Here is a 15,179-nt window from a genome sequence, read left to right as displayed (position 1 = left end):
GTAAGCACCGTGACAAAAGTATGTATCGTCTGAATGTCCAATACCACTGAGAATTAATTTTCACTTCATCTTCAGAAAACACTGTCTTTTTAAGAGCTTTGCTGCCCCGTGTGAGGATCGAACTCACAACCTTCAGATTATGAGACTGACGCGCTACCTACTGCGCTAACGAGGAACATTTAATTAAGAAATCGAAAGAAAAAATTATCGATACCGACATTCACTTTTTGACAGTGACGTTGTAAGCACCGTGCCAAAATGTATGGTCTGAAAAACCACAACACCTGAGAAAAAAATTATGATTTCATTCTAAAGTAAAACAATTTGATATCGACCTTAAGATGTGGTTTCCACCGTGACAAAAGTATGTATTGTCTGAAAGTCCAAAACCACTGAGAATTAATTTTCACTTCATCTTCGGACAACACTGTCTTTTTAAAAGCTTTGCTGCCCCGTGTGAGGATCGAACTCACGACCTTTAGATTATGAGACTGACGTGCTGCCTGCTGCACCAACGAGGCACATTAAAGCCTGAAGTGTAAGAAAAAATATCGATACCAAATTTCAGATTTTGACAGTGACGTTGTAAGCACTGTGCCAAAATGTATGGTCTGAAAGTCCACAACACCTAAGAAAAAAACAATGATTTCATTCTAAAGTAGAAAATATAGATATCGATACCGACCTTCAGATTTTACAGTGACGTTGTAAGCACCGTGACAAAAGTATGTATTGTCTGAACGTCCAATAACACTGAGAATTAATTTTCACTTCATCTTCAGAAAACACTGTCTTTTTAAGACTTTGCTGCCCCGTGTGAGGATCGAACTCACGACCTTCAGATTATGAGACTGACGCGCTACCTACTGCGCTAACTAAGAAGATTTAATCAACTAATCGAAAGAAAAAAATATCGATACCGACCTTCACTTTTTGACAGTGACGTTGTAAGCACCGTGCCAAAATGTATGGTCTGAAAAACCACAACACCTGAGAAAAAAACTATGATTTCATTCTAAAGTAAAACAATTTGATATAGACCTTAAGATGTGGTTTCCACCGTGACAAAAGTATGTATTGTCTGAAAGTCCAAAACATCTGAGAATTAATTGTCACTTCATCTTCAGACAAAACTTTCTTTTTAAAATCTTTGCTGCCCCGTGTGAGGATAGAACTCACGACCTTCAGATTATAAGACTGATGCACTACCTACTGCGCTAACACGTCACATTACATGAAGACATCGAAATAAAAAATGATCGATACCGACCTTCAGATTTTGACAGTGACGTTGAAAGCACCGTGCCAAAATGTATGGTCTGAAAGTCCACAACACCTAAGAAATAAACAATGATTTCATTCAAAAGTAAAAATATAGATATCGATACCGAGCTTCAGATTTTGACAGTGACGTTGTAAGCACCGTGACAAAAGTATGTATCGTCTGAATGTCCAATACCACTGAGAATTAATTTTCACTTCATCTTCAGAAAACGCTGTCTTTTTAAGAGCTTTGCTGCCCCGTGTGAGGATCGAACTCACGACCTTCAGATTATGAGACTGACGCGCTACCTACTGCGCTAACGAGGAACATTTAATTAAGAAATCGAAAGAAAAAATTATCGATACCGACATTCACTTTTTGACAGTGACGTTGTAAGCACCGTGCCAAAATGTATGGTCTGAAAAACCACAACACCTGAGAAAAAAATTATGATTTCATTCTAAAGTAAAACAATTTGATATCGACCTTAAGATGTGGTTTCCACCGTGACAAAAGTATGTATTGTCTGAAAGTCCAAAACCACTGAGAATTAATTTTCACCATCAGACAACAGTCTTTTTATAAGCTTTGCTGCCCCTTGTGAGGATCGAACTGACGACCTTCAGATTATGAGACTGACGCGCTGCCTGCTGCACCAACGAGGTAAATTAAATCATATAGTGTAAGAAAAAAATATCGATACCGACCTTCAGATTTTGACAGTGACGTTGTAAGCACCGTGCCAAAATGTATGGTCTGAAAGTCCACAACACCTGAGAAAAAAACTATGACTTCATTCTAAAGTAAAAAATATAGATATCGACCTTAAGATGTGGTATCCACCGTGACAAAAGTATGTATTGTCTGAAAGTCCAAAACATCTGAGAATTAATTGTCACTTATTCTTCAGACAACACTTTCTTTTTAAAATCTTTGCTGCCCCGTGTGAGGATCTAACTCACGACCTTCAGATTATGAGACTGACGCGCTACCTACTGCGCTAACGAAGCACATTTAATCAACAAATCGAAAGAAAAAATTATCGATACCGACCTTCACTTTTTGACAGTGACGTTGTAAGCACCGTGCCAAAATGTATGGTCTGAAAAACCACAACACCTGAGAAAAAAACAATGATTTCATTCTAAAGTAAAAAATATAGATATCGATACCGACTTTCACTTTTTGACAGTGACGTTGTAAGCACCGTGACAAAAGTATGTATCGTCTGAACGTACAATACCACTGAGAATTAATTTTCACCTCATCTTCAGAAAACACTGTCTTTTTTAAAGCTTTGCTGCCCCGTGTGAGGATCGAACTCACGACCTTCAGATTATGAGACTGACACGCTGCCTGCTGTTCCAACGAGGCACTTCTAAACATTAAGCATAAAGAAAAAATATGGATAACGACCTTCAGATTTTGACAGTGACGTTTTAAGCACCGTGCCAAAATGTATGGTCTGAAAGTCCACATCACCTGAGAAAAAAACAATGATTTCATTCTAAAGTAAAAAATATAGATATCGACTTTAAGATGTGGTATCCACCGTGACAAAAGTATGTATTGTCTGAAAGTCCAAAACCACTGAGAATTAATTTTCACTTCATCTTCAGAGAACACTGTCTTTTTAAAAGCTATGCTGGCCCGTGTGAGGATGGAACTCATGACCTTCAGATTATGAGACTGACGCGCTACCTACTGCGCTAACGAAGCACATTTAATCAACAAATCGAAAGAAAAAATTATCGATACCGACCTTCACTTTTTGACAGTGACGTTGTAAGCACCGTGCCAAAATGTATGGTCTGAAAGTCCACAACACCTGAGAAAAAAACTATGATTTCATTCTAAAGTAAAAAATATAGATATCGACCTTAAGATGTGGTATCCACCGTGACAAAAGTATGTATTGTGTGAAAGTCCAAAACATCTGAGAATTAATTGTCACTTCATCTTCAGACAACACTGTCTTTTAAAGGCTTTGCTGACCCGTGTGAGGATTGAACTCACGACCTTCAGATAATGAGACTGACGCGCTACCTACTGCGCTAACGAAACACATTTAATCAACAAATCAAAAGAAAAAATTATCGATACCGACCTTCACTTTTTGACAGTGACGTTGTAAGCACCGTGCCAAAATGTATGGTCTGAAAAACCACAACACCTGAGAAAAAAACTATGATTTCATTCTAAAGTAAAACAATTTGATATCGACCTTAAGATGTGGTTTCCACCGTGACAAAAGTATGTATTGTCTGAAAGTCCAAAACCAGCGAGAATTAATTTTCACCATCGGACAAGAGTCTTTTTATAAGCTTCGTTGCCCCGTGTGAGGATTGAACTCACGACATTCAGATTATGAGACTGACGCGCTGCCTGCTGCACCAACGAGGTACATTAAAGCATTAAGTGTAAGAAAAAATATCGATACCGACCTTCAGATTTTGACAGTGACGTTGTAAGCACCGTGAAAAAGGTGTGTATCGTCCAACACCACTGAGAATTAATTTTCAGCTTCAGACAACAGACTTTTTATAAGCTTTACTGCCACGTGTGAGGATCGAACTCACGACCTTTAGATTATGAGACTGACGCGCTGCCTGCTGCGCCAACGAGGCACTTTTAAACATTAAGCGTAAAGAAAAAATATCGATACCGACCTTCACTTTTTGACAGTGACGTTGTAAGCACCGTGACAAAAGTATGTATCGTCTGAAAGTCCAAAACATCTGAGAATTAATTGTCACTTCATCTTCAGACAACACTGTCTTTTTAAAAGCTTTGCTGCTCGTGTGAGGATCGAACTCACGACCTTTAGATTATGAGACTGACGCGCTACCTACTGCGCTAACTAAGAACATTTAATGAACAAATCGAAAGAAAAAATTAGCGATACCGACCTTCACTTTTTGACAGTGACGTTGTAAGCACCGTGCCAAAATGTTAGGTTTGAAAAACCACAACACCTGAGAAAAAAACTATGATTTCATTCTAAAGTAAAACAATTTGATATCGACCTTAAGACGTGGTTTCCACCGTGACAAAAGTATGTATTGTCTGTAAGTCCAAAACCACTGAGAATTAATTTTCACCATCAGACAACTGTCTTTTTATAAGCTTTGCTGCCTCGTGTGAGGATCGAACTCACGACCTTTAGATTATGAGACTGACGCGCTGCCTGCTGCACCAACGAGGCACATTAAAGCATGAAGTGTAAGAAGAAATATCGATACCAAATTTCAGATTTTGACAGTGACGTTGTAAGCACCGTGCCAAAATGTATGGTCTGAAAAACCACAACACCTGAGAAAAAAACTATGATTTCATTCTAAAGTAAAACAATTTGATATCGACCTTAAGATGTGGTTTCCACCGTGACAAAAGTATGTATTGTCTGAAAGTCCAAAACCACTGAGAATTAATTTTCACCATCAGACAACAGTTTTTTATAAGCTTTGCTGCCCCGTGTGAGGATCGAACTCACGACCTTCAGATTATGAGACTGATGCACTGCCTGCTGCACCAACGAGGCACATTAGAGCTTTAAGTGTAAGAAAAAATATCGATACCGACCTTCAGATTTTGACAGTGACGTTGTAAGCACCGTGCCAAAATGTATGGTCTGAAAGTCCACAACACCTAAGAAAAAAACAATGATTTCATTCTAAAGTAAAAAATATAGATATCGACTTTAAGATGTGGTATCCACTGTGACAAAAGTATGTATTGTCTGAAAGTCCAAAACCACTGAGAATTAATTTTCACTTCATCTTCAGACAACGCTGTCTTTTTAAAAGCTATGCTGGCCCGTGTGAGGATCGAACTCATGACCTTCAGATTATGAGACTGACGCGCTGCCTACTGCGCTAACGAAGAACATTTAATCAACAAATCGAAAGAAAAAATTATCGATACCGACCTTCACTTTTTGACAGTGACGTTGTAAGCACCGTGCCAAAATGTATGGTCTGAAAGTCCACAACACCTGAGAAAAAAACTATGATTTCATTCTAAAGTAAAAAATATAGATATCGACCTTAAGATGTGGTATCCACCGTGACAAAAGTATGTATTGTCTGAAAGTCCAAAACATCTGAGAATTAATTGTCACTTCATCTTCAGACAACACTGTCTTTTTAAAGGCTTTGCTGACCCGTGTGAGGATCGAACTCACGACCTTCAGATTATGAGACTGACGCGCTACCTACTGCGCTAACGAAACACATTTAATCAACAAAACAAAAGAAAAAATTATCGATACCGACCTTCACTTTTTGACAGTGACGTTGTAAGCACAGTGCCAAAATGTATGGTCTGAAAAACCAAAACACCTGAGAAAAAAACTATGATTTCATTCTAAAGTAAAACAATTTGATATCGACCTTAAGATGTGGTTTCCACCGTGACAAAAGTATGTATTGTCTGAAAGTCCAAAACCACTGAGAATTAATTTTCACCATCAGACAAGAGTCTTTTTATAAGGTTGGCTGCCCCGTGTGAGGATCGAACTCACGACCTTTAGATTATGAGACTGACGCACTGCCTGCTGCACCAACGAGGCACTTTTAAACATTAAGCGAAAAGAAAAAATATCGATACCGACCTTCACTTTTTGACAGTGACGTTGTAAGCACCGTGCCAAAATGTATGGTCTGAAAAACCACAACACCTGAGAAAAAAACTATGATTTCATTCTAAAGTAAAAAATATAGATATCGACCTTAAGATGTGGTGTCCACCGTGACAAAAGTATGTATTGTCTGAAAGTCCAAAACATCTGAGAATTAATTGTCACTTCATCTTCAGACAACATTTTCTTTTTAAAATCTTTGCTGCCCCGTGTGAGGATCTAACTCACGACCTACAGATTATGAGACTGACGCACTACCTACTGCGCTAACGAGTGACATTACATGAAGAAATCGAAATAAAAAATATCGATACCGACCTTCAGATTTTGACAGTGACGTTGTAAGCACCGTGCCAAAATGTATGGTCTGAAAGTCCACAACACCTAAGAAAAAAACAATGATTTCATTCTAAAGTAAAAAATATAGATATCGACTTTAAGATGTAGTATCCACTGTGACAAAAGTATGTATTGTCTGAAAGTCCAAAACCACTGAGAATTAATTTTCACTTCATCTTCAGACAACGCTGTCTTTTTAAAAGCTATGCTGGCCCGTGTGAGGATCGAACTCATGACCTTCAGATTATGAGACTGACGCGCTGCCTACTGCGCTAACGAAGAACATTTAATCAACAATTCGAAAGAAAAAATTATCGATACCGACCTTCACTTTTTGACAGTGACGTTGTAAGCACCGTGCCAAAATGTATGGTCTGAAAGTCCACAACACCTGAGAAAAAAACTATGATTTCATTCTAAAGTAAAAAATATAGATATCGACCTTAAGATGTGGTATCCACCGTGACAAAAGTATGTATTGTCTGAAAGTCCAAAACATCTGAGAATTAATTGTCACTTCATCTTCAGACAACACTGTCTTTTTAAAGGCTTTGCTGACCCGTGTGAGGATCGAACTCACGACCTTCAGATTATGAGACTGACGCGCTACCTACTGCGCTAACGAAACACATTTAATCAACAAAACAAAAGAAAAAATTATCGATACCGACCTTCACTTTTTGACAGTGACGTTGTAAGCACAGTGCCAAAATGTATGGTCTGAAAAACCAAAACACCTGAGAAAAAAACTATGATTTCATTCTAAAGTAAAACAATTTGATATCGACCTTAAGATGTGGTTTCCACCGTGACAAAAGTATGTATTGTCTGAAAGTCCAAAACCACTGAGAATTAATTTTCACCATCAGACAAGAGTCTTTTTATAAGGTTGGCTGCCCCGTGTGAGGATCGAACTCACGACCTATAGATTATGAGACTGACGCACTGCCTGCTGCACCAACGAGGCACTTTTAAACATTAAGCGAAAAGAAAAAATATCGATACCGACCTTCACTTTTTGACAGTGACGTTGTAAGCACCGTGCCAAAATGTATGGTCTGAAAAACCACAACACCTGAGAAAAAAACTATGATTTCATTCTAAAGTAAAAAATATAGATATCGACCTTAAGATGTGGTGTCCACCGTGACAAAAGTATGTATTGTCTGAAAGTCCAAAACATCTGAGAATTAATTGTCACTTCATCTTCAGACAACATTTTCTTTTTAAAATCTTTGCTGCCCCGTGTGAGGATCTAACTCACGACCTACAGATTATGAGACTGACGCACTACCTACTGCGCTAACGAGTGACATTACATGAAGAAATCGAAATAAAAAATATCGATACCGACCTTCAGATTTTGACAGTGACGTTGTAAGCACCGTGCCAAAATGTATGGTCTGAAAGTCCACAACACCTAAGAAAAAAACAATGATTTCATTCTAAAGTAAAAAATATAGATATCGACTTTAAGATGTGGTATCCACTGTGACAAAAGTATGTATTGTCTGAAAGTCCAAAACCACTGAGAATTAATTTTCACTTCAGCTTCAGACAACGCTGTCTTTTTAAAAGCTATGCTGGCCCGTGTGAGGATCGAACTCATGACCTTCAGATTATGAGACTGACGCGCTGCCTACTGCGCTAACGAAGAACATTTAATCAACAATTCGAAAGAAAAAATTATCGATACCGACCTTCACTTTTTGACAGTGACGTTGTAAGCACCGTGCCAAAATGTATGGTCTGAAAGTCCACAACACCTGAGAAAAAAACTATGATTTCATTCTAAAGTAAAAAATATAGATATCGACCTTAAGATGTGGTATCCACCGTGACAAAAGTATGTATTGTCTGAAAGTCCAAAACATCTGAGAATTAATTGTCACTTCATCTTCAGACAACACTGTCTTTTTAAAGGCTTTGCTGACCCGTGTGAGGATCGAACTCACGACCTTCAGATTATGAGACTGACGCGCTACCTACTGCGCTAACGAAACACATTTAATCAACAAAACAAAAGAAAAAATTATCGATACCGACCTTCACTTTTTGACAGTGACGTTGTAAGCACAGTGCCAAAATGTATGGTCTGAAAAACCAAAACACCTGAGAAAAAAACTATGATTTCATTCTAAAGTAAAACAATTTGATATCGACCTTAAGATGTGGTTTCCACCGTGACAAAAGTATGTATTGTCTGAAAGTCCAAAACCACTGAGAATTAATTTTCACCATCAGACAAGAGTCTTTTTATAAGGTTGGCTGCCCCGTGTGAGGATCGAACTCACGACCTATAGATTATGAGACTGACGCACTGCCTGCTGCACCAACGAGGCACTTTTAAACATTAAGCGAAAAGAAAAAATATCGATACCGACCTTCACTTTTTGACAGTGACGTTGTAAGCACCGTGCCAAAATGTATGGTCTGAAAAACCACAACACCTGAGAAAAAAACTATGATTTCATTCTAAAGTAAAAAATATAGATATCGACCTTAAGATGTGGTGTCCACCGTGACAAAAGTATGTATTGTCTGAAAGTCCAAAACATCTGAGAATTAATTGTCACTTCATCTTCAGACAACATTTTCTTTTTAAAATCTTTGCTGCCCCGTGTGAGGATCTAACTCACGACCTACAGATTATGAGACTGACGCACTACCTACTGCGCTAACGAGTGACATTACATGAAGAAATCGAAATAAAAAATGATCGATACTGACCTTCACTTTTTGACAGTGACGTTGTAAGCACCGTGACAAAAGTATGTATCGTCTGAACGTACAATACCACTGAGAATTAATTTCCACCATCAGAGAACTGTCTTTTTATAAGCTTTGCTGCCCCGTGTGAGGATCGAACACACGACCTTCAGATTAAGAGACTGACGCGCTGCCTGCTGCACCAACGAGGCACATTAAAACATTAAGTGTAAGAAAAAATATCGATACCGACCTTCAGATTTTGACAGTGACGTTGTAAGCACCGTGCCAAAATATATGGTCTGAAAGTCCACAACACCTAAGAAAAAAACAATGATTTCATTCTAAAGTAAAAAATATAGATATCGATACCGACCTTCAGATTTTGACAGTGACGTTGTAAGCACCGTGACAAAAGTATGTATCGTCTGAACGTCCAATACCACTGAGAATTAATTCTCACTTAATCTTCAGAAAACACTGTCTTTTTAAAAGCTTTGCTGCCCCATGTGTGAGGATCGAACTCACGACCTTCAGATTATGAGACTGACGCGCTATCTGCTGCGCCAACGAAGAACTTTTAAACATTAAGCGTAAAGAAAAAATATCGATAACGACCTTCAGATTTTGACAGTGACGTTGTAAGCACCGTGACAAAAGTATGTATCGTCTGAACGTCCAATACCACTTAGAATTAATTTTCACTTCATCTTCAGAAAACACTTTTTTTAAAAAAAGCTTTGCTGCCCCGTGTGAGGATCGAACTCACGACCTTCAGATTATGAGACTGACGCGCTGCCTGCTGCGCCAACAAGGCACTTCTAAACATTAAGCGTAAAGAAAAAATATCGATAACGACTTTCACTTTTTCACAGTGACGTTGTAAGCACCGTGCCAAAATGTATGGTCTGAAAAACCACAACACCTGAGAAAAAAACAATGATTTCATTCTAAAGTAAAAAATATAGATATCGATACCGACCTTCAGATTTTGACAGTGACGTTGTAAGCACCGTGACAAAAGTATGTATCGTCTGAACGTCCAATACCACTGAGAATTAATTTTCACTTCATCTTCAGAAAACACTGTTTTTTTAAAAGCTTTGCTGCCCCGTGTGAGGATCGAACTCACGACCTTCAGATTATGAGACTGACGCGCTGCCTGCTGCACCAACGAGGCACATTAAAACATTAAGTGTAAGAAAAAATATCGATACCGACCTTCAGATTTTGACAGTGACGTTGTAAGCACCGTGCCAAAATATATGGTCTGAAAGTCCACAACACCTAAGAAAAAAACAATGATTTCATTCTAAAGTAAAAAATATAGATATCGATACCGACCTTCAGATTTTGACAGTGACGTTGTAAGCACCGTGACAAAAGTATGTATCGTCTGAACGTCCAATACCACTGAGAATTAATTCTCACTTAATCTTCAGAAAACACTGTCTTTTTAAAAGCTTTGCTGCCCCATGTGTGAGGATCGAACTCACGACCTTCAGATTATGAGACTGACGCGCTATCTGCTGCGCCAACGAAGAACTTTTAAACATTAAGCGTAAAGAAAAAATATCGATAACGACCTTCAGATTTTGACAGTGACGTTGTAAGCACCGTGACAAAAGTATGTATCGTCTGAACGTCCAATACCACTTAGAATTAATTTTCACTTCATCTTCAGAAAACACTTTTTTTTTAAAAAGCTTTGCTGCCCCGTGTGAGGATCGAACTCACGACCTTCAGATTATGAGACTGACGCGCTGCCTGCTGCGCCAACAAGGCACTTCTAAACATTAAGCGTAAAGAAAAAATATCGATAACGACTTTCACTTTTTCACAGTGACGTTGTAAGCACCGTGCCAAAATGTATGGTCTGAAAAACCACAACACCTGAGAAAAAAACAATGATTTCATTCTAAAGTAAAAAATATAGATATCGATACCGACCTTCAGATTTTGACAGTGACGTTGTAAGCACCGTGACAAAAGTATGTATCGTCTGAACGTCCAATACCACTGAGAATTAATTTTCACTTCATCTTCAGAAAACACTGTTTTTTTAAAAGCTTTGCTGCCCCGTGTGAGGATCGAACTCACGACCTTCAGATTATGAGACTGACGCGCTGCCTGATGCACCAACGAGGCACTTTTAAACATTAAGCGTAAAGAAAAAATATCGATAACGACCTTCAGATTTTGACAGAGACGTTGTAAGCACCGTGCCAAAATGTATGGTCTGAAAGTCCACATCACCTGAGAAAAAAACAATGATTTCATTCTAAAGTAAAAAATATAGATATCGACCTTAAGATGTGGTATCCACTGTGACAAAAGTATGTATTGTCTGAAAGTCCAAAACCACCGAGAATTAATTTTCCCTTCATCTTCAGACAACACTTTTTTATTAAAAGCTTTGCTGCCCCGTGTGAGGATCGAACTCACGACCTTCAGATTATGAGACTGACGCGCTACCTACTGCGCTAACGAAGCACATTTAATCAACAAATCGAAAGAAAAAATTATCGATACCGACCTTCACTTTTTGACAGTGACGTTGTAAGCACCGTGCCAAAATGTATGGTCTGAAAAACCACAACACCTGAGAAAAAAACAATGATTTCATTCTAAAGTAAAACAATTTGATATTGACCTTAAGATGTGGTTTCCACCGTGACAAAAGTATGTATTGTCTGAAAGTCCAAAACGACTGAGAATTAATTTTCACCTTCAGACAACACCGTCTTTCTATAAACTTTGCTGCCCAGTGTGAGGATCAAACTCACGACCTTCAGATTATGAGACTGACGCGCTGCACGCTGCGCCAACGAGGCACTTTTAGACATAGAGCGTAAAGAAAAAATATCGATAACGACCTTCAGATTTTGATAGTGACGTTGTAAGCACCGTGCCAAAATGTATGGTCTGAAAGTCCACATCACCTGAGAAAAAAACAATGATTTCATTATAAAGTAAAAAATATAGATATGGATACCGACCTTCAGATTTTGACAGTGACGTTGTAAGCACCGTGACAAAAGTATGTATTGTCTGAACGTCCAATACCACTGAGAATTAATTTTCACTTCATCTTCAGAAAACACTTTTTTTTTAAAAGATTTGCTGCCCCGTGTGAGGATCGAACTCACTACCTTCAGATTATGAGCCTGACGCGCTGCCTGCTGCGCCAACGAGGCACTTTTAAACATTAAGCGTAAAGAAAAAATATCGATAATGACTTTCACTTTTTGACAGTGACGTTGTAAGCACCGTGCCAAAATGTATGGTCTGAAAAACCACAACACCTTAGAAAAAAACAATGATTTCATTCTAAAGTAAAAAATATAGATATCGACCTTAAGATGTGGTATCCACTGTGACAAAAGTATGTATTGTCTGGAAGTCCAAAACCACTGAGAATTAATTTTCACTTGATCTTCAGAAAACACTTTCTTATTAAAAGCTTTGCTGCCCCGTGTGAGGATCGAACTCACGACCTTCAGATTATGAGACTGACGCGCTACCTACTGCGCTAACGAGGTACATTTAATCAACAAATCGAAAGAAAAAATTATCAATACCGACCTTCACTTTTTGACAGTGACGTTGTAAGCACCGTGCCAAAATGTATGGTCTGAAAAACCACAACACCTGAGAAAAAAACTATGATTTCATTCTAAAGTAAAACAATTTGATATCGACCTTAAGATGTGGTTTCCACCGTGACAAAAGTATGTATTGTCTGAAAGTCCAAAACCACTGAGAATTAATTTTCACCTTCAGACAACACTGTCTTTTTATAAGCTTTGCTGACCCGTGTGAGGATCGAACTCACGACCTTCAGATTATGAGACTGACGCGCTGCCTGCTGCGCCAACGAGGAACTTCTAAACATTAAGCGTAAAGAAAAAATATCGATAACGACCTTCAGATTTTGACAGTGACGTTGTAAGCACCGTGCCAAAATGTATGGTCTGAAAGTCGACATCACCTGAGAAAAAAACTATGATTTCATTCTAAAGTAAAAAATATAGATATGGATACCGACCTTCAGATTTTGACAGTGACGTTGTAAGCACCGTGACAAAAGTATGTATCGTCTGAACGTCCAATACCACTGAGAATTAATTTTCACTTCATCTTCAGAAAACACTGTTTTTTTAAAAGCTTTGCTGCCCCGTGTGAGGATCGAACTCACGACCTTCAGATTATGAGACTGACGCGCTGCCTGCTGCGCCAACGAGGCACTTTTAAACATTAAGCGTAAAGAAAAAATATCGATAATGACTTTCACTTTTTGACAGTGACGTTGTAAGCACCGTGCCAAAATGTATGGTCTGAAAAACCACAACACCTGAGAAAAAAACAATGATTTCATTCTAAAGTAAAAAATATAGATATCGACCTTAAGATGTGGTATCCACTGTGACAAAAGTATGTATTGTCTGGATGTCCAAAACCACTGAGAATTAATTTTAACTTCATCTTCAGACAACACTTTCTTATTAAAAGCTTTGCTGCCCCGTGTGAGGATCGAACTCACGACCTTCAGATTATGAGACTGACGCACTGCATGCTGCGCCAACGAGGCACTTTTAAACATTAAGCGTAAAGAAAAAATATCGATAATGACTTTCACTTTTTGACAGTGACGTTGTAAGCACCGTGCCAAAATGTATGGTCTGAAAAACCACAACACCTGAGAAAAAAACAATGATTTCATTCTAAAGTAAAACAATTTGATATCGACCTTAAGATGTGGTTTCCACCGTGACAAAAGTATGTATTGTCTGAAAGTCCAAAACATCTGAGAATTAATTGTCACTTATTCTTCAGACAACACTTTCTTTTTAAAATCTTTGCTGCCCCGTGTGAGGATGTAACTCACGACCTTCAGATTATGAGACTGACGCGCTACCTACTGCGCTAACGAAGCACATTTAATCAACAAATCGAAAGAAAAAATTATCGATACCGACCTTCACTTTTTGACAGAGACGTTGTAAGCACCGTGCCAAAATGTATGGTCTGAATGTCGACATCACCTGAGAAAAAAAGAATGATTTCATTCTAAAGTAAAAAATATAGATATCGATACCGACCTTCAGATTTTGACAGAGACGTTGTAAGCACCGTGCCAAAATGTATGGTCTGAATGTCGACATCACCTGAGAAAAAAACAATGATTTCATTCTAAAGTAAAAAATATAGATATCGATACCGACCTTCAGATTTTGACAGTGACGTTGTAAGCACCGTGACAAAAGTATGTATCGTCTGAACGTCCAATACCACTGAGAATTAATTTTCACTTCATCTTCAGAAAACACTGTCTTTCAAAAGCTTTGCTGCTCAGTCTGAGGATCGAACTCACGACCTTCAAATTATGAGACTGACGCACTGCCTGCTGCGCCAACAAGGCACTTTTAAACATTAAGCGTAAAGAAAAAATATCGATAACGACTTTCAGATTTTGACAGAGACGTTGTAAGCACCGTGCCAAAATGTATGGTCTGAAAGTCCATATCACCTGAGAAAAAAACAATGATTTCATTCTAAAGTAAAAAATATAGATATCGACCTTAAGATGTGGTATCCACTGTGACAAAAGTATGTATTGTCTGAAAGTCCAAAACCACTGAGAATTAATTTTCACTTCATCTTCAGACAACACTGTCTTTTTAAAAGCTTTGCTGCCCCGTGTGAGGATCGAACTCACGACCTTCAAATTATGAGACTGACGCGCTACCTACTGCGCTAACGAGGCACAGTTCATCAACAAATCGAAAGAAGATATTATCGATACCGACCTTCACTTTTTGACAGTGACGTTGTAAGCACCGTGCCAAAATGTATGGTCTGAAAAACCACAACACCTGAGAAAAAAACTATGATTTCATTCTAAAGTAAAACAATTTGATATCGACCTTAAGACGTGGTTTCCACCGTGACAAAAGTATGTATTGTCTGTAAGTCCAAAACCACTGAGAATTAATTTTCACCATCAGACAACAGTCGTTTTATAAGCTTTGTTGCCCTGTGTGAGGATCGAACTCACGACCTTTAGATTATGAGACTGACGCGCTGCCTGCTGCACCAACGAGGTACATTAAAGCATGAAGTGTAAGAAAAAATATCGATACCGACCTTCAGATTTTGACAGTGACGTTGTAGCCACCGTGCCAAAATGTATGGTCTGAAAGTCCACAACACCTATGAAAAAAACAA

The 15,179-nt window shown here is 38.4% G+C and overlaps 9 non-coding genes across 9 annotated transcripts; all 9 read right to left on the bottom strand.

Moving 5' to 3' along the window:
* Positions 1–1,517: 1,517 nt before the first annotated feature.
* On the bottom strand, positions 1,518–1,590 carry trnam-cau (transfer RNA methionine (anticodon CAU)). The gene has a single exon. It is a non-coding gene; the product is annotated as a tRNA-Met (tRNA).
* A 611-nt stretch (positions 1,591–2,201) lies between these two features.
* trnam-cau (transfer RNA methionine (anticodon CAU)) lies at positions 2,202–2,274 on the bottom strand. The gene has a single exon. It is a non-coding gene; the product is annotated as a tRNA-Met (tRNA).
* A 6,816-nt stretch (positions 2,275–9,090) lies between these two features.
* Positions 9,091–9,163, bottom strand: trnak-cuu (transfer RNA lysine (anticodon CUU)). Its single transcript has one exon. It is a non-coding gene; the product is annotated as a tRNA-Lys (tRNA).
* A 532-nt stretch (positions 9,164–9,695) lies between these two features.
* trnam-cau (transfer RNA methionine (anticodon CAU)) lies at positions 9,696–9,768 on the bottom strand. Its single transcript has one exon. It is a non-coding gene; the product is annotated as a tRNA-Met (tRNA).
* Positions 9,769–10,663: 895 nt separating this feature from the next.
* On the bottom strand, positions 10,664–10,736 carry trnam-cau (transfer RNA methionine (anticodon CAU)). The gene has a single exon. It is a non-coding gene; the product is annotated as a tRNA-Met (tRNA).
* Positions 10,737–11,371: 635 nt separating this feature from the next.
* Positions 11,372–11,444, bottom strand: trnam-cau (transfer RNA methionine (anticodon CAU)). The gene has a single exon. It is a non-coding gene; the product is annotated as a tRNA-Met (tRNA).
* Positions 11,445–12,420: 976 nt separating this feature from the next.
* On the bottom strand, positions 12,421–12,493 carry trnam-cau (transfer RNA methionine (anticodon CAU)). Its single transcript has one exon. It is a non-coding gene; the product is annotated as a tRNA-Met (tRNA).
* Positions 12,494–13,124: 631 nt separating this feature from the next.
* Positions 13,125–13,197, bottom strand: trnam-cau (transfer RNA methionine (anticodon CAU)). Its single transcript has one exon. It is a non-coding gene; the product is annotated as a tRNA-Met (tRNA).
* Positions 13,198–14,645: 1,448 nt separating this feature from the next.
* Positions 14,646–14,718, bottom strand: trnam-cau (transfer RNA methionine (anticodon CAU)). The gene has a single exon. It is a non-coding gene; the product is annotated as a tRNA-Met (tRNA).
* Between the last annotated feature and the right edge of the window lie 461 nt (positions 14,719–15,179).

This window comes from Salmo salar, chromosome 02, assembly GCF_965601325.2.
Source record: "Salmo salar chromosome 02, fSalSal1, whole genome shotgun sequence".
Lineage (NCBI taxonomy): Eukaryota > Metazoa > Chordata > Actinopteri > Salmoniformes > Salmonidae > Salmo > Salmo salar.
The sequence above is the reverse complement of the archived record's forward strand: the minus strand, read 5'-3'. Positions and strand labels throughout refer to the sequence as shown.